At 38.2% G+C, this 20,930-nt stretch overlaps 1 long non-coding RNA gene across 1 annotated transcript in view; it reads right to left on the bottom strand.

The window, feature by feature from the left end:
• LOC122705609 overlaps positions 1–20,503 on the bottom strand; it is a 97,455-nt gene extending 76,952 nt beyond the window's left edge. The window contains exon 1 of the long non-coding RNA XR_006344159.1: positions 20,399–20,503. This is a non-coding gene — a long non-coding RNA (uncharacterized LOC122705609). The remainder of the gene's footprint in view (positions 1–20,398) is intronic.
• Between the last annotated feature and the right edge of the window lie 427 nt (positions 20,504–20,930).

Genomic DNA, 20,930 nt, shown 5'->3' with positions numbered 1-20,930 from the left:
CAGGGACTTGTCTACTGTGGGAATAGCATACAGTGAATGATGGAAAGGAAATGAGCAGAAAGATATGCTGAGAGTCTCACATAACTCGTTAGCATATTTGCATGTTACTCTGCCTGTAAATATAGAGTCAATAGAGATTTCTAGGTGGGGAAGAATCATGATTGAAGCAAAATTTTCCAATAATAATTCTAGTCACAGTAAGGAGGATAAAGTGAGGAAAAATTAGAATCATGATTTATAGGCAAATTTCAGAAAAGCGATAAGAATTTAAATCTTAGCAGTGACAGTGTAAATGAGCAGAATGAAGGCTATTTGGGATCATTTTGAAGGCAGGATTAAAGAACTTGGTAACTAAACAGGCTGAGTGAGTGAAGAAAGTCAAGGAAATTGCAGCATGGCCTCCAGAGTGGATGGAGATACTATTTGTCCACATAGAGAATCCAAGAAAAGGGTGAACTTGCAAAGGAGGTATAAGAAAGAAGTCTTGTGTCACAAAAGCTACACAGATTACAACAGAAGTGTTTTTTAGAAAGTGATGGAACGATCTCTTCTAGGTAATTTATCTCCCAAGCTTAAGCATCATTATAATGACTTTAATATGAAGTTTATATTGGGATATACATAGAGATTTTAAAAGATCGGGATGGTAGAATTGAAGACATTAGATTGTAAATCAGAACTCATAGTCTTCATCAGCCACTTGGTTAAACTTGGAAAAATAACGTGATCTCCACAAGCAGCTATTTTGTAATTTATGGAAAGAGTAACAATGCTGTCTCTTCCCTCTTCCACTGTGTGTGAGGATTAAGTGAGATGGTGAACTTTTAGTGAAAACTACAAGTTGTAGAAAAGAGTCAGACACATCTGAGTATGTACTGAGAGAGAGAAGGTGTAGAACAAGTGATTTAGATAATATTTTGTCATTTGTTAGTTTGATAATTAAAAATAAAGACTTGAAACACATAGAACTCTGCTCAATGTTATGTGGCAGACTAGATGGGAGGAGAGTTTGGGCAAGAATGGATACATGTATAAGTGTGGCTGAATCCCTTCGCAGTTCACCTGAAATTTTCACAATATTGTTTGCAAATCTGCTATACCCCAATGCTTTGCCAACAAAGGTTTATATAGTCAAAACTATGGATTTTCCTATAATCATGTACAGATATGAGAGTTGGACCATCAAGAAAGCTGAGCACCAAAAACTGATGCTTTTGAACTGTGGTGCTGGAGAAGAATCCCAAGAGTCGCTTGGTCAGCATGGAGATCAAACCAGTCAATACGAAAGGAAAACAACTCTAAATATTCATTGGAAGGACTGATGTTGAAGTTGGCCACCTAATATGAAGAGCTAACTCATTGGAAAAGACCCTGATGCTGGGAAAGATTGAGGGCAAGAGGAGAAAGGGGCAACAGAGGACAAGATGGTTGGATGGCATCATTGACTCGATGGACATGAGTTTGAACAAACTCGGGGAGATGGTGAAGCACAGGGAACCTGGCATGCTACGGCCCACAGCATCACAGAGTCAGACACCACTTAGCAACTGAGCAATAACAATACCCCAATACAAAATAAAAAGCTTTAAAAATGAAAAAAAAAAAAAAAGACTTGATTGAAAATTTCTCAAAGTATTTGCAGGGAAAGGGATTTAAACCCTATCGAAGCTTTAGTCACAGTGGGGGTTTTCTCTCTGTAATTTCTGAATACAGCAAATCTTTCCTTTGCTCAAATATTAAATCTATGAGGCTACAAAAGTAACATTACACATGGTATACATTATAAAAACAAACCCTGAAACATTTGTCTGGGGCAAAATAAAAGAAACTGAAAAATTGAAGATGTCAAGCATTTTTACTTAATGCGAGATATCCCCATTATTTCTTTTCCTTTTAATAAAGTTCACACTTAGTTGCTCTCTTGAAAACCAATTCCTCCTAAAGCTTCTCTCTTCATCTTTAATATGACTCTTCTCTGAAGCTCTCATTTCTATCCAGGCAGCATTATTACATATCTTACAAAATCGAACATTAGAGATTAATTACATATGAAGTATATCTGATGGCTCTGGGGTTCCTCTGGGTACCAGTGAAGGCTACTCACTGGTGTCATAAAAGCTGTGTAAATTTAATTAAAATGTAGCTATTTCATTGGGTTTACTATGCAAGTAGGGCCTCTGGCCTATAAAGAAAAAAAAAAGTTAAAGGAACAAAATACTCTGTGGTGAGGGATAGGCAGCTAAAAGCAGCTGAGTGCAGGATGGAGAAGACTGAAAAAGAGGGAGAAGGTTCCCTGTGGAATAGTCACTCCTTCCAAAGTCACCAAGCCTCTTTCCAAGCACTTCAAGTCAGAGAAAATCACAAGTGCATTTTTCAGCCCTTCTTGGTTGTTTATTCAGAAAGCCCCAGGGAAGCCTAAGCAGATACTTGTCTACTCCGTAGGGATTCATTTGGCATTTCATTCTCCCGAATAGCTAAATGATCCTTTCTACCCTTACTTCTCAACCTCATGGACTGTAGCCCGCCAGGCTCCTCTGTGCATGGGATTCTCCAGGCAAGAATACTGGAGTGGGTGGCCATTCCCTTCTCCAAGGGATCTTCACCATCCAGGGATTGAACCCCGGCCTCCTGTATTGCAGGTAGATTCTTTACCGTCTGAGCCATTGGAGAAGCACTTTTCCCTGGCAATTCTCTAATACTGAGTAAACTTGAAGAGCTGACAGTGTCAAATTCAACATTGAGAGTCTAACCAGGAGACCCATCCACAGCTTCTAAGCTTCACTGTATGCAGCTGTGAGGAGTGGGTCAGGGGTTTTGAGTCTCTGGAGGAATAACTTTCTATGAACGCCCCAGCAAATTAGGCTGTCTCTATTTTGCATACAAATATGAAAAATGCTTTGCCTGACAGAAGTCCATCTAGTCAAAGCTATGGTTTTTCCAGTAGTCATGTATGAATCTGAGAGTTGGACATGAAGTCTGAGCATTGAAGAAATGATGCTTTTGTACTGTGGTGTTGGAGAAGACTGTTGTGAGCCCTTTGAACTGCAAGAAGACCAAACCAGTCAATCCTAGCTATTTCACTGAGTTTACTACACAAGTAGGTCCTCTGGTCTTTTGTTTAAAAAAAGGTAAAGGAATAAAATACTCTGTGGCAAGGAGTAGGCAGCTAAGAGTAGCTGAAAAGAGAGGAAAAGGCTGACAAAGAGAGGGAGAAAGCTCCCCTGTGGAATAGTCTCTCCTTCCAATTTTGCCAAGCCTCTTTCCAACCACTTCAAGCATAGAAAATTCTAAGTGAAATTCCTGAATATTCCTTGGAAGGACTGATGCTGAAGCTGAAGCTCCAATACTTTGGCCAACTGATGCAAAGAGTCAACTCAATCGAAAAGACCCTGATGCTGGGAAAGATTGAAGGCAGGAGGAGAAGGGGACAACAGAGGATGAGATAGTTGGATGGCATCATGGACTCAAAGGACATGAGTTTGAGCAAGCTCTGGGAGAGGGTGAAGGACAGGGAAGCCTGGAATGTTGCAGTCCATGAGGTCTCAGAGTCAGACATGACTGAGCGACTGAACAACGACTATTTTGCCTTCAAGTACTCAGTGGCCACAATGTGTTCTAAAAGTGGGAAGCAAACATTCTGTAAAATACCTCTACAGAAGTAGCACAGCACCTGTGCTAATCCATTTGGAGGAAGTGTGTAATAACGGTAACAATGGTGAACATCTATTTCACGTTGCTATGTGCTAAATATGCATATAGTACGTCCAGCCCTCACACTGTACCACCACACTGCGGCACAGAGTGTGTAAGTTTTTAAATGAGATGGAAATGACTTGAATGCTGGCTCAGTTCCTTTCTCGCTCTCTGAATCTGTTTCTTTCTAAACTATTTGGCTGGCAAGTTCTAAGTAATGCATAAAGACTGTGCATAAAGTAATGCACACGCACACATACAACATATATTCTCACACACACACACCCCTCTGTAACACATTATCTGGCACAAAGTAGCAATGGGAGTTCCACAATATTAGCTTCCATCTTAGTCTTCAGGAAGACTATTTGGGTCTTAATATTATTTTGAAAAAAATTCTCTAAGGATGGGAATTTTGGGATTTGGGGATTTCTCCACTAGTAGTAGTTCCTACCAGTGTTTAATTAATTTTATATTATAGTTTTTTGTTCTACCCAATACAAAAATATGCATCATGTGAAAGAAATCATTGTATTATGTTAAGTAAGTCAGCGTTTCTCTCATTTGGAATGCTACCAGGGTACCCTGAATTAGAACACCTCTTAATCTAGTTACCATGGTGTGTGAATAAAAATAGGGAATGGGTATATTTTGGACACCTGATGCGAACAGCTGACTCATTTGAAAAGACCCTGATGCTGGGAAAGATTGAGGGCAGAAGGAGAAGGGGACGACAGAAGATGAGATGGTTCGATGGCATCACCGACTCCATGGACATGGGTTTGGGTGGATTCCGGGAGTTGGTGATGGACAGGGAGGCCTGGCATGCTGCGGTTCATGGGGTCACAAAGAGTCGGACACAATTGAGCAACTGAACTGAACTGAAAAGAAGTGTATTTCAACATTAACTCAATGTAGGTGTTCCAGGTCGGGCTGTGATGTAGAAAGATCCTGAACCTACCTCCCCCTATAGACAAACTGAATCCAGAGCTACACGTGGAAAATGTTCCTCTGGAAAAAAAACTAAAAAAAAACAAAAAAAAAAACAGTTAAGAATCTCCCACCCAGAGCTTCTCTCTGAGGAGTGAAGGATTTGAAACCCACACTGGGTACCCCAACTTTTAAGACCTGAACCTGAGAGATGAGATCCTCAAACATCCAGCTTTGAAAACCAACGGAGCTGATAATCACCAGACCGAAGGCTATAGGGAACTGCAGAAATGGCTGTGAAAGGGGCCGTGTGCTCAGGCTCTCTCCTCCAGAGCCCAGCACAGGAGCAGCCTATTGAGAGGTACCCAGACTTGTGTCAGAGGCTTACTTGCTTATCACAAAGCATTGGCCTGGTGGGCAGGCATCTAATCTAGCACACACCTAGGGGCCTATTGGGGTACCCTCTGGGGACGGAGGCTGGCAGGGACCAGTTTTGTCCTCTTTGCTCACCAGTACTGCCAGAAAGGAGCTTGGCCCTCCTTTGGTGCCCCAACTTTTGTGTCTTCCACTAGTGATACCTCTAGACCACCTGGTTCTGATGGCCAGTGGAGCCTACGCTCGTGGGTCCCACAGGAGAATAACCAACAGAGAAAGATTCTTAAGTGATGACTACCCCCCAGGATACCCCAAGAAGAAACAGACTCAGGACCCTAGTCTCTCTGTGAAAGGACTTATAATAGCTTATCTCCATAGTGGGAGGCTTCTGATTAAACATAGGTGGGGCTTCCCAGGTGGCTCAGATGGTAAAGAATCTGCCTGCAATACAGGAGATCTGGGTTCAATTCCTGGGTTGGTAAGATCCCCTGGAGAAGGAAATAGCAACTCACTCAAGTATTCTTGCCTGGAGAATTCCATGGTCAGAGGAGCCTTGCAGGCTGCAGTCTATGGATTCACAAAGAGTCCGACATGTCTGAGCGATTTCCACTTTACTTTGGCTGACTTAATCCTTTGCAGAAATCTCCAAGTGCAGGTGATTTGTTTTATTTTTTTGCATCTCCCTCTGCTGGGATCCAGAGAACGTATATCTGATATCTCTGGAGGGGGTTTTACACGCCTCTAGGTAAGCTTGCCTTCCTGTGCCCCGTGGGGCTGTAACAATTAGACAACGAGTCTCAGCCAGCTATCAGTCCTGGGGCCCTGCACAGACAGCACACCGAAACACATCCTCAGTATTTTTGCAAAAGAGGCCTTTTGCTTGTCCAAGAGCTTTGGCTTGAGAGGAAGGCTTCTGGTTTGGCGCACAGCTTGGGGCCTGCACAGGTGCACGCTGGGGCCCGGGGAGCCCAGCTCTGCACGCTGTCTCAGCTCCCCGCAGTTCTTTGCCTCTCCCTGAAAGAGCTCAACACACATACACCAATACACACAAATGTCTAATCATCGTGTTCTACATCTGGAACTAATATAATATTATAGGTCAATTAGACGTCAATAAAAAATAAATGGGATTCCCAGGTCATGCTAGCAGTAAAGAGCCCATCTGCCAATCCAGGAGACATAAGAGACTCAGGTTCAATCCCTGGGTTGGGAAGATCCCCTGGAAAAGGGAATGGCAACCCACCCCAGTATTCTTGCTTGGAGAATTCCACAGAGAGAGAAGCCTGGTGGGCTACAGTCCATAGGGTCACAGAGTCGGACACAACTGAAGCAACTTAGTATACAAGCATGCACACACAAAAAATAAATAAAATTTAAAAAAATTTAATTAGGTCTTACTATGAAATTCTTTTTCTGATCATAATTACTTTTGTCCAGAATATTTTTTTCTCTTGTTCTTATAGCTATCATCCCCAATCCTGGTTAAGTCTGTGTAGTCTCCTCTGGTCTTTTTTCATACATTTAATACACAGCAGTCATGAGGAACTCTGGTCCCATGTGAGGTCAGGAACTGTCCCAACTCTGAAGACTCTGGAGTAAGTACACACTACAGATGTTGATGTAGTTGTGGAAAGTGGTAAAGTCCTTCTGAATTATTCTCTGCAATTCTTAATCCTCCATTCTTGGATATTTCATTTCTCAAAATTTTACTAGTCTCATTTACTCTATTGGGACCATTTCTAAGTTATCTAGCACATCTAAGCCAACAGTGACTCTCAGAAGCTTTATTTTTAAGATGACATATTTAGGACACAGAAAAGATTATAGTTATAACTTTTTCTAAATGAATTTGAAAACTCCAAACTGAGACTCTCTCAGTGCAATTTAGTGTTTGTAAGTAAGTAAGTAAGTGTTAGTCACTCAGTTGTGCCCAACTCTTTGCGACCCCAAGGACTGCAGCCCACCAGGCTCCTGTGTCCATGAGATTTTCCAGGCAAGGATACTGGAGTGAGTTGCCATTCCCTTCTCCAGGGGATCTTCCTGACCAAAGGATCGAACTCGGGTCTCCTGCATGGCAGGCAGATACTTTACCAACTGAACTACAAGAGGATACAAAAGAGAAGATCCTCCCTTCTTCCCCCCCCAAAAAACTCACATATAGAAAAAATTAATTGAAAACACACTAAGTAAAGTGTCAGAGGAAAATGGTTTCCATGAGCTTTGTGTAACTACAACTTTCCACTAGGCACCATCCCTTTAATTTAGATAAGAATTCAAGAACACATCATCTAAATTTTAAAAATTATATGATTTTATCTAAAATAAAAAGCAGTAAGCATCTAGCCACTATAGCACAGTAAGATTACATTTTGTAGTATTTCTCTGGCCAAATACATATATAAATGATAGAAAAAATATAAACACAGAAAAAATATAAACACACCAAAATACACAGCCAGATTAAAAAGGAAAATAACTTTGCAAAGTAAAAGCTTAAAAAATGCAAATCAATGAGAGTCTGAACTCCCAGTCTTGATCTGCTCCAAGGTAAGAAACAGGTGATGATAAGCATTCTAACGTTCTGCATTGTAAACAAGTCTGCTTAGAGACAAGGTTTTCTGGATAAAATAGGACTGAAAAAATGTTGCTGGACATAGCTAGAGCTATGGCTTATTAACTTATATGCAGAGTACATCATGAGAAATGCTGGGTTGGAAGAAGCACAAGCTGGAATCAAGATTGCCGGGAGAAATATCAATAACCTCAGATATGCAGATGACACCACCCTTATGGCAGAAAGTGAAGAGGAACTAAAGAGCCTCTTGATGAAAGTGAAAGAGGCGAGTGAAAAAGGTGGCTTAAAGCTCAACATTCGGAAAACTAAGATCATGGCATCTGGTCCCATCACCTCATGGGAAACAGATGGGGAAACAGTGGAAACAGTGTCAGACTTTACTTTTTAGGGCTCCAAAATCACTGCAGATGGTGACTGCAGCCATGAAATTAAAAGACGCTTACTCCTTGGAAGGAAAGTTATGACCAACCTGATAGCATATTAAAAAGTAGAGACATTACTTTGCCAACAAAGGTCCGTCTAGTCAAGGCTATGGTTTTTCCAGTGGTCATGTATGGATGTGAGAGTTGGACTGTGAAGAAAGCTGAGTGCTGAAGAATTGATGCTTTTGAACTGTGGTGTTGGAGAAGACTCTTGAGAGTCCCTTGAATGGCAAGCAGTTCCAACCAGCCCATCCTAAAGCAGATCAGTCCTGGGTGTTCATTGGAAGGACTGATGCTGAAGCTGAAACTCCAATACTTTGGCCACCTCACGCGAAGAGTTGACTCATTGGAAAAGACCCTGATGCTGGGAGGGATTGGGGGCAGGAGGAGAAGGGGGCGACAGAGGATGAGATGGCTGGATGGCATCACCAACTCAATGGACATGAGTTTGAGTAAACTCTGGGAGTTGGTGATGGCCTGGGAGGCCTGGCGTGCTGCGATTCATGGGGTCACAAAGAGTCGGACACGACTGAGTGACTGAACTGAACTGAACTGAACTGAAGGCTTATAAACAAGGCAGGTTGGGAGTGAGAAGGTAGATACATTCTTGCATTCTTGCAACAAGGCAGTGGTCAGAGAAGCCTAGATAGCAGCCTCCTGACTGAAACTATATTATCCTCTGTGAGTGAGATAGAAGCCCCCTAAGGTCATCACAAACTCTTAGACGCATATGGGCTGAGGATGGAAGGCTGGGTAAATGCTATGCTAAAACATCTGTGACATAGATAAAGGGACAGAACAAAATACAAGTGAAATTTCTCTCACAAACCAAATCCCAAAACAGGAAAAGACCTAATCCTGCAAGAGATGCCGTTGGTGCTTTGCCTCTATCTCCTTCCTCTCACTGCTTGAGTGTCCACTGGTATGACTTTTCAACACTTGCATTTTTTTTTTTCCTTTTCCCTGCCAGCTTGCAGGATCTTAGTTCCCTGACAAGGGATCAAACCTACACCCTCAGCAGTGAAAGCGTGGAGTCCTAATCACTGGACCACCAGCGAACCCCTGAATTTTATTATTTTAGTTTCCCTATTGTCTCTGAAGCCTGCTTTGCCCATTGGTCTGATAAACTAAAAGCGGTGTAAGGCTAATGCCTTCTAGGCATGTCTTTACACTGACTAAAGGAAATTTGTGCATAAATGTCCTCCCAATGTGAGTAAGATAACTCTGAGAGGTCTACTGTACACTCAATCCCAAAATTTTCCTTATAGAAGTGACCTCTAGTTACACACAGGGGTACTGACTTGGCGATGCCTCATTTTATTGCCTGTTTCCTTCCCTGTCTCCCTTCTCCATTATTCTCTTGTCTTTTGGTGTGACTTCACTTTCCAAATAAACTAGTTGCATTCAGTTTTTCTTTTTTTTTCCTCTCAATGTCTTCTCTATGGAGAATACAAACTAAAGTGGATGCTGAGAAGATTAAGCTACAAATATCAGCTGAAAAAACCTATACTGTCTCAAGAAGAAGTTAATATAATGAAACAGTCTGAAAATCTTTAAAATAAATGTTTAGTGCCCACATATAAGTGAAGTATAATTTCTATCTTAAAAAGCAACAACATGAAACAAACAAAAAGGCAGACATGAAGCAATCAACAAAATATGAAACAAATTCTATGAAAAATGCTAGAAAGGAGTTATGCAGCCTTCATAATCAAACACTAAATGATGTAGTAACTTGGCACTGGAAAAAATTAGTGAATTAAAAGAGAAATTCACCCAGAATGCAGCATGCAAAGTAACAATAAAAAGGAAGGCAGGTGGGGGTAGAAGATGGGAAAGTAATGGAGGACAGACTGTGAATGTGCAGTCCTCATTTCTATCATATTATAGTTTCAGAAGACGACAACAGAGGAAATGGCACAGAGGAGAGTTTTGAAGAAATGAGAATTTACCAACTGTCCTAAGATCAAAAGTGGATTCAAAGAAATAATCAGGGTAAATATAAGTATATGATTAAAAGTAAAAAAACTCTGGAACAGCAAAGTTAAACTGCAGAATAGACAAAATTATTTTAGAAGCTACCAGATTGAGAGCAAGAGGAGAAGGCGGCGACAGAGGATGGGATGAATGGATGGCATCACTGACTCAAAGGACATGAGTTTGAGCAAGCTCCAGGAGATGGTGAAGGACAGCGAAGCCTGGTGTGCTTCTGTTCATTGGGTTGCAAAGAGTCAGATACGACTTAGTGAACAATAACAAGAAGACAGAAAGCATTGATACCCTACAAAGGAGAGGTATTTGAACTGACAGAAAACTTTTCATCAAACATAATAAAGACAAATATCATATGACATTGCTTGTATGTGAAATCTAAAGAAAATTATACCAATGAGCTTATTTATGAAATAGAAAAAGACTCATAGACATAGAAAAACAATTTATGGTTACCAAAGATGAATGAAAAGTGGGAAGGGATGAATTAGAGGAGTTTGGGAGTAAATACATATACACTATTATTTATAAAATAGATAACTCACAAGGTCCTACTGTACAGCATAGAGAACTATATTCAATACCTTTTAATAACCTATAATGGAAAAGAATTTAAAAAGAATCTGTATGCATTAATGCATATACATACATATATAGCAAAGTAACTCATATAGTTATATAGTTAGTTATACATATATACAACTGCTGCAGCTGCTGCTAAGTCACTTCAGTCATGTCCGACTCTGTGCAACCCCATAGACGGCAGCCCACAGGCTTCTCCATCCCTGGGATTCTCCAGGCAAGAACACTGGAGTGGGTTGCCATTTCCTTCTCCAATGCATGAAAGTGAAAAGTGAAAGTGAAGTCGCTCAGTTGTGTCTGACTCTTCGTGATCCCATGGACTGCAGCCTACCAGGTTCCTCTGCCCATGGGATTTTCCAGGCAAGAGTACTGGAGTGGGGTGCCATTGCCTTCTCTGAACTCATATATATAAGTATATATATATATATATATACACATCTAAAACTAACATAACATTGTAAATCAACTATATAAAAAGTAAAATGTAATAGAGATCAGATGATAATGAAAGGATATCAAAATTCTGAGGGTACTAATTATTTAATACTATAGAGGGAAAACATTGCATGCAAAGGCCATGAGTGCATAGCACCAGCAAGATATGATACAGAGGCATAGGCTGATAGAAAAAATTACAAGCTTAGTAACATCAATAAATGTGTTCTCCTCAAAGCCCATTATTCCATAGGAAGACTTGAGTCAGACACTTCTTGAAGCACCATGGAGAGCGTTCCAGCACAGGAGTACTGACTCTACATTGTCTTAGATCATTTATTAGGAAGTTGAAGTAGGGGGCAGGGTGGCAGAGAACCCCTAGTCAACACCATACAAATGGGCACTTCCTGGTTCAGATGTGGCTTTGTCAGATGTTTCTCTCCTCTCTCTCTCTCTTTCTCTCTCTCTGTGTATATATATAACATATATTTATATATATACACATACACACACATACATACATACATGTACATTCATGCTAAGTTGCTTCAGTCGTGTCTGACTCTTTGTGACTCTATGGGTTGTAGCCTCTTAGGCTTCTCTGTCCATGGGACTCTCCAGGCAAGAACACTGGACTGGGTCGCCATGCCCTCTCCTCCAGGGGACCTTCCCAACTCAGGGATTGAATCTGTCCTGCAACTCCTGCATTTCAGGCTGACTCTTTACCGCTGAGCCACGGGGAAGCCCACATACATACCTACATACACACACACATATATTTCAGCCACACAAAGACCAAAATATTTACCATTCACAGATTCCCCACTACCACCTGACAAGCCAAATACCCTGAAACTACTGTTCTACTGATTTTCTCCTAAACAGATGGATAGTTTTGCTATTTTAATGTATTGATCAGCTGGAAAGAATTCTCAAAGGTGAAAATGGAAATATGAACCCAGAGAGGCAGGCAGAGAACAGAAGCCTACTTTTACTCTGGGTCTTACTAAACCTGGGTCATCTTGAGCTTTAGTTTTCAGGCCTTCAAAGGACCGGAAGGACGGTAACCAAAGCTTGTTTCAGATGAACACATTGATCTAAGACCATGCAAGGTATATGCTCAATGTAAGGATAATGGGAAATAAACTGCCTTCTTTTACCATCATCAAGTGAATACAAGTTATTAGAAAGTTGGAAAAGGATAGTGCCAAGCACTTCAGGTATGTTGATTCTACACTCAAACTGTTTTTAAATACCTTTCAAATAATAGTGAAAGCAACATGTTCTTATTTTATATAATACAGCTAGCCCTTGCATCATAAACAATCATGCTAATCCTCTCCTTAAAATAAAAAGAGGTCCTGTTGGTCCTTTAATGGACCAGAACCTAGTGGTCCGGAGTCAACGATAAAAAAGTAAGAGAGAGAAAGAGGCTGATATCCCCTGGTTTACGCGGAAAGCCAATAGAGTCCTGTTCTTGGGGCTCACACCGCTGCAGGTAGGCACCAGGCGCCCTCTCGAGTGGGTGAAGGCGCAGTGTGCCTTCTCGAGAGGGTCTTAGAAGCCCGGGTAAGAGAGTGAGCTCAGCTGGCCTCCACGCTCCAAGGAGTTAGCCAGAAATAGAGAAATTGAGAGAAAAAGACAGATGAAAGAAAGAAAAACAGACAGATGAAAGAAAGAAAGAGAGAAAGAGAAAGAAAAGAAAGACAGACACCGGGACCAAAGCTCTGATGGAGCAAAATTGTTTTAATCAACATGGCATGGGCATATATACTGTAGTTATTCTCAGCAAAGATGAGGATTAAAATTCCAGACTTACAAAACATAAGTTGACCCCTATCAAAGAGAAAGAGTTGCATACAATCACCTTTTACTGTGTGGCTCCTAAAAAGGAAGAGGGTACTTATCACCGTAATGAGAAATGCCTGGATTCCTCAGCCCCGGGAAAGGTGTGCCTCTCCTCTTAATTCCTGAATATTCAGGAATCAATAATGGCCAGAGGGTTTCTGACAGATCCAAAACAACACACAAAAAACCTCTTGTTAAATGCTTCCTGACAAGGTCCAAAGTCCAAATTTGCTAGATTCATTCTGGAGAATGTTTTTGCTTTTCTAATCAGTAACAATTATACCTTGGTATTGTTGAACTTAAAATTAAATGATAACTCTAACCATAAAAACATGTTTCATAAAAAATATTAGGGAAATGAATGGTTTCCCTCTGAAACAACCTAAAAACTATGTAAGTGACTCCTACACATCAGGAAAATGAGGGGGGGGGGGGGCGGAAATCCACATCAAAGTGCATAGGAGAGGCAAAGATAAAATCTTGCTATAATTCTACCCCCAGTGCCATGACCACTATAAGAAGGAATTCAAATCACAGAGCTTCTCCCTGAGGAGTGAAAGGTTTGAGTTCCACTTTGGGCACTTCATATTTTAAGAACTGCACTTGAGAGATGAACCCCTAAAACATCTAGCTCTGAAAGCCAATGGGCTTGAATCTACAAGATTTACAAGGTCATGGTGAATTGAGAAGGCATTCTTAAAGGGCTCACAACATGGATTCATCTATCCCAGGGCCCACTGTAGACTGTTTAAAAAGCATCAAGACTGTATGTGAATGAAGGGTATTGGCTTGTCTTAAAGCACCATCCTGAGAGCCAGGCATCTCATTGAACAAAACTCTAGGCTGCATCTAATTTAACAAAACAAACTGTGGTCCTCTCCAGGGATGAAGGCTGGTAGGTGCCATCTTGTACTCTCCCTCAGATGTACTGCAACTCTCTGGTACCTCCAAGGAAGGAGCTTGGATCTCATCTGGCACCCTGATATTTGTAGCTGCTGCCACGGATACATCTAAGTCATCTATATGTTGCCCACAAAAGGTTCACTTCAAATGTAAAAACACAGGGACTGAAAGTAAAAGGATGGGAAATGATATTTCATGCAAACGGACACCAAAGAAAGCTGAAGTAGCTATACTGATATCAGACAAAAGAGATTTTGAAATAAAGAGAGTTATAAGAGACAAAGAAGTTATAACATGCTAAAGGAAGCAAACAAGAAGATATAAGATCTTAAAATATTTATGTATCTAACAAAGGAGCACTTAACTATTTACAGCAAATACAGACCTAAAGGGAGAAATAGACAGCAGTACAATTATAATAGGATAATACTCCCATTTTGATCAATAAATAGCTCAATCACATAGATATTAGTTGAGAAAAGTGAAGTCGCTCAGCTGTGTCCAACTCTTTGTGACCCCATGGACTGTAGCCTACCTCAGTCCATGGAATTTTCCAGGCAAGAATACTGGAGTGGGTTGCCATTTCCTTCTCCAGGGGATCTTCCTGACCCAGGGATCGAACCCAGGTCTCCCGCATTGCAGGCAGACGCTTTACCGTCTGAGCCACCAGGGAAGCCATTAGTTGAGAAAACATTGGCCTTAAACAACATACCTCAGACTATAAGAACTTAACAGATATATAAAGAACATTTCATCCCAAAACAACAGCATACACATTCTTCTCAGGCAATCATGGAGCATTATCTAAGATAGATTATATATTAGGTCACACAAAAGTCTTAATATATTAAGGATGATTCCAATCATATCAAGTATCTTTTCCAACCACAATAGTATGAAACTAAATATCAATTACAAGAAGAAAACTGGAAAATTCACCAATTTGTAGAGCTCAAAAAACATACTATTGAACAATCAACAGGTAAAAGAAGAAATCAAAAGAGAAATTTAAAAATTTGGAAACATGGAAATACAATTTACCAAAACATGTGGGATGCAGTAAAAGTAATCATAAGACAAACATAATAATGAATGCCTATTTAATACCTCCAGAAACAAGACAAATCTCAAATAAGAAACCTAAACTGACATCTCAAGGAACTAGTAAAAAAAAAAAAAAGAAAAAGAAAGAAAGAAATAAAAACCAAAGTTAATGGAAGGAAATACAAAGATCAGAGCAGAAGTAAATATAATAGAGATTAAAAAGACAAAAGAAAAGGTCAAAGACTAAGACGTGGTCCTTTGAAAAGGTAAGTAAAGTTGACAAATCTTTAGTTAGATTCACCAAGGAAAAAGCGAAGAATCATATAAATTTAAAATTAAAAAATGAACATTACACCTGAAACCACAGAATACAAATAATGTAAGAGACTAGTATGAACAAATTGGACAACTTTGAATAAATAGACAAATTACTAGAAAAATACAATATACCCAGACCAAATGATGAATAGAAAATCTAAACAGATTGTTTACTTGTAAGGAGATTGAATTGGTAATCAGAAACCTCCCAATAACAACAAAAAGTCAAGGACATGATTCACTGGTAAATTCTACCAAATATTTAAAGAGTAATCAACACCATTCTCAAACTCTTCCAAAATATAAAAGAAGGAACAGTTCAAAATCATTTCACTAGGCCAGCATTTTCTTGATACCAAAACCAGACAAGGATCTCACACACACACACACACACACACGATTGCAGGCCAATATCCCCAATGAAAATAGAGACAAAAATCCTCAAAATATTACTAAGCTGAATATGATAAAGTATTATAAAATCATACAATATGATCAAGTGGGATTCATTTCACGGATTCAAGGAAAGCTCAATATTTGCAAATCAATTTTATATGCCCCATTAACAAAATGAAGGGTAGAAATCATACAATCTCAATAGGTGCAGAAAAAGTATTGACAAAACTTGATATTCATGTACAAAAAAAATTCTTAACAAAGTGGGTACAGAGGGAACATAACTCAACATAGTAAAAGCCATATATCACATGGCCACAGCTAACATCATACCCAATGATATAAAACTGAAAGCTTTTCCCCTAAGATCAGAAACAAGATGAGAGGCCCACTCTCACCACTTCTATTCAACATAGTATTATAAGTCCTAGGAGGAGTAACAGGGAAGAAAAAGAAATAAAAGCCATCCAAACTGGAAAGGAAGAAGTCAAACAATCAATATTTACAAATGACATGACGTTATATATTCAAAACCCTAAAGGCTTCACTCAAAATTGTAAGAACTAATCAACAAATTCCAAAACATTACAGGATACAAAATCAATATATAAAATCTGTGGTATTTTTATATAGTAACAAACTATCATAAAGAGAATTTTAGAAAGCAATCACATTTACAGTTGCATCAAAAATAATAAAGTACATGGGAATAAATTTATCCAAGGAGATGAAAGACATGCACACTGAAAACCATAAGATATTTATGAAAGAAACTGAAGAAACAAATAAATGGAAACATAGTCTGTGTTCATGGATTGGAAGAATATTCTTAAAATGTCCGTACTTCCCAAAGCAATTGATTGACTCAATGCAATCCCTATCAACATTTCAATAACACTTAACAAAAATAGAATAATCCTACAGTTTTCATGGAACCATAAAAGAACCTGATAATCAAGGCAATGTTGAGGTAGAATAACAAAGTTGGAAGCATCACAGTCCTGGATTTCAAACTCTATTGCAAAGCTATAGAAATCAAAACAGTATAATACTGACATAAAAACAGACACTTAAATCAATGGGATAGAATATAGAGCTCCAAAATAAACTTCACACATATATGATCAATTAATTCATGACAAATGAGTTAAGAATATATAATAGGTAAAGGACTGTTTATTCAATAATATTTGTTATTAGTAACAATTTGTTGTTATTGATCAGCAATATTTGGGAAACAAGACAGCTACAAGAAAAAGACTGAAACTGAAACACTATCTTTCACCATACAGAAAAATTAATTTAAAATGGATTTAAAACCTAAATATAAGATCTGAAACCATAAAACTCCTCGAATAAAACATGGTAGTAAACTGTTGACATTGGTCTTGGTGATGATTTTTTTTGGTATCTGACACCAAAGGAAAGGCAACAAAAGCAAAAATAAACAAGTGGGATTACATTTAACTTAAAAGCTTCTGCACAATAAAGGAAACCATCAAAGAAAATGATAAGACAGTCTACTGAATGGCAGAAAACATTTGCAAATTATATATCTGATAAGGGGTTAATTTCAAATCTATATAAATAACTCATACAACTCATTAGCAAGAAATAAACCATCTAATTTTAAAATGTGCAGATTTGAATAGATATTTTCAAAAGAAGACATACAGATGGCTAAGGGGTACATGAAAAGGTGCTTAGCATCACAAATCATCAGGGAAACGTAAATCAGAGCCACAGTAAGGTATCACCTCCCATCTGTTAGAATGGCCATCATCAAAAATATAGGAAATAACAAGTGTTTGTAAGAATTTACAGAAACCCTCTGCACTGTTGGTAGTGTCGACTAAAAGAAAAGATGTGCAACTTGAGAGCTGCGAGTTGAGTTTTATTTGGGGCAAAATGAGGACTGCAGCCCAGAAGGCAGCATCTCAGAGAGCTCTGAGAGACTGCTCCTAAGCGGCAGTGGGAGAAAGTCAATACAAGTGCTTCTCTAGATATGAGGAGATGCAAGGATTGAGGTCATAAGATCTGTTACTAGAAACATCCAACCACCTAAAGATTCCCTGGAGCACAGAGTGCCTCACTCCACCCTGGACTCCCTCAGGGATTGTTGAAAGTCAACATCTAAAGCAGCATGGGGTTCAATCTCCACAGAGGCAGATGGCAAATGCCTTTGTTGTTCAGTTGTTGGCAATGCTCTTGGTAAGTGCCAATTTGTAGTTGACAGTAGAAATGTAGATTGGTGTAGCTTTCATGAAAATTGTAGGGAGGGTCCTCTAAAAATTAAAAATAGAATCTCCATATTATTCTGAAATTCTACTTTTGGGTATATATCTGAAGAAAATGAATATTCTAACTCAAAAATATATATATATATCCCCATATTCATTGCAGAATTATTTACAATAGCAAAGATATGGAAGCAACCTAAGTGTCCATCAGTGGATGAATGAATAAATAAATTATGGTTTATACATACCATGGATTATTTTTCAGCCATAAGAAGTAAATGTTGCTAATTGCAACAATATGGATGGAACTTCAGGGCATTATGCTAAATGAAATAAATCAGAAAGAAAAAGACAAATACTATATGATTTCGTTTATATCTAGAATAACAATTAAATGAACTCTTGGAGACAGAGAATCAGATAGATGGTTGCCAGAGGCAGGGGTTTGCGGTTTCTGAAAAGTGTGAAGGGGATTAAAAACTGCTATCTTTCAATTATAAAATAAGGCATGGGGATTTAATGCACAACATAGTGACTAGAGCTAACAATACTTTATTGTATATTTGAATGTTGCAGGAGATTAGAACTTAAAAGTTCTCATAACAAGAATAAACAAATTTTATAATTTTGTATGGATTGTTAACTAGATGGATGGATGTTAACTAGACCTATTGTGGTGGCCATTTTACAATAGATAAAAATACTAAATTATTACATTGTATATCTAAAACTAACAATATATTAATTATAGCTCAATAAAAAATACATATGAGAGAAATTAAAATACTGTTAACAAACAGGCCATCTTAAATAAAGAAAAGATGTTTTAAGGTCCTTGTATGGTACAGGAAATAAGTAAACTTTGACTTAATGCATTCTAAAACATAGAAATTTGATGGTATAAATCAGTTTATTAAAATTAGAGGATTTTAAAAATGGAATGATATAATGGATTTGACCTACTCATAAAAGGGCAAGAAGGAGAAAATAAAAACAGTGGATCAAATAGAATGCACAAAATAAAAATATCAGTCATATAAAATATATGATTACATTTACATTTAAATATTCAAAGAGCTTTGTTTATTTGTTTATTATAGTACTATAACATTTATTATAAGGATTATTTAGTTTAATATTTAAAGTCTAACAGAAATGAAAATATTTTAAAAAATGATATTTATAGAGGTCAATCTAAAATATAAGGATACAAAATGCCTGAATATACAAAGTCTAACAGGACTGAAAAAATAAAAAGCTATATGATATTTACAGAAGGGCAATCTATACAAAAAATGCTTTAATATATAAGTGTTAAAACTAACAAACAGAAGAAGTCACAAATGTAGAAAACAAACTTACGCATACCGAGGGGGAAGAAACGGGAGGGATAAATTCAGAGATTGGGACTGACATGTTCACAGTACTAAATATAAGATAAATAACTAATAAGAATCTACTCTATAGCACAGGGAACTCTACTCGATACTCTGTAATAACCTACAGGCGAAAAGAATTTATAAAAAAGTGGATACATCTATATATATAACTGATTCACTTTGCTGTACAACAGAAAAACATTAATAAATCAACTATTCTCCAATAAAGATTAATTTAAATAATGAAAGCGTTAAAGAGCATAGAAAACACATAATTATCCAAATAAATTCCTCTTAGATATGTTGTATCAGACAAAAGAAACTTTATGGCAGAGACAAATGATAAAAATTCACTTTATTAAAAATGTGTATGAATTCTAAGCTTTATGAAGCAAATCATATAATGTAAAACCTGACAGAATTACAGAGAGAATCTGATTAGTTCACCATCATAGTTGGATATTTTAACACATATTTCTTAGTAATTCATGGATGTTGTTGTTGTGTGTTAGTTGCTAAGTCATGCCTGACTCTTTGAGACGCCATGGACTGCAGTCCACCAGGCTCCTGTGTCCATGAGATTTTCCAAGCAAGGACACTGGAGTGGGTTGCCGTTTCCTTCTCCAGGGGATCTTCCCAACCCAGGGATCGAACCCGGGTCTCTTGCACTGCAGGCAGATTCTTTACCAACTGAGCTATAAGGGAAGCCCTAATTTATGGATAAAATAGGCCAAAAAAAAATCAGAAATATAGAGAATCTGAAGAAACAAGCAACCTTGATTTTTACAGACACATAAAAAATTATATACTAAAAATAGAAAAAGAAAACTAGAAGAAAATTATACACTATACCAGTAACAGATATTCCTTCTAAGCACATAAAATATTTATGAAAACTGATTATAAACGTAGCCTTAAAGAAATCTTAACAAACTTGTTTGACCATAGTACAAGGAAATTAGAACTAATAAGAAAATGATAGTAATAAAACAAAACCCACACTGTACTTTTGAAAATTAATGAGTGCCTTCCTAAATAACTCATGAGTTAGATCACTGGATTTTAAAAAAATTCAGAATGGAATACTGAAAATACTTAATATAATTAATGAAATACAGCCGAATTAGTACTTTTTCATAAAAGAAAAGAAGAAAGTCTCAATCAGTGAGCTAATTACTTACATTTTAAATCTTAGGAAAAGAAGTGGGGGTGGGGATTAAAAGAAGGAATAATACATAGCAATAAAAAAGAGAACAAACTACTTACTATCACTTCACAACAATCTGGATATCTCTCATAGACACAATGTTGATTACAAGCAGCCAGGTGCAAAAGGTTATATACTGTATGATTTTATTCCATGAAGTTCAAGAGCAGACAAAATGAATGAGCAGTGATAAAAATGACAGAAATTTCCTCTGAGGAGGTTAACTGGAAAAGGTTAACTGCACAAGGGAACTGAACTCTGAAATGTTCTGTCTCTTGACCTGGATGGTGGTGTCACGGATACATTCATTTGTAACATTCATTTGACTGCACATTTTAGACTTGTGCACTTTACAGTATACATGCTATACTTCAACAGAAAGGCTTAAGAAAACAATGCCAATTTTGGATTGAGACATACACACTGCTGAGACTACGGGTAAACAGATAACTAATGAGAGCATGCTGCAAAGCACAGAGAACTCAGTCCACTCTGGTGAACGGAAAGAAGTCCAAAGGGCGGGGTCTATGCACACGGACGGCTGATTCATTTGCTCTACCGTGGAAACCAAAACAACACTGCAAGGCAACT

Source organism: Cervus elaphus, chromosome 12 (genome assembly GCF_910594005.1).
Source record: "Cervus elaphus chromosome 12, mCerEla1.1, whole genome shotgun sequence".
In the NCBI taxonomy this organism is placed as follows: domain Eukaryota; kingdom Metazoa; phylum Chordata; class Mammalia; order Artiodactyla; family Cervidae; genus Cervus; species Cervus elaphus.
This window is presented reverse-complemented; position numbering and strand designations above follow the sequence as displayed.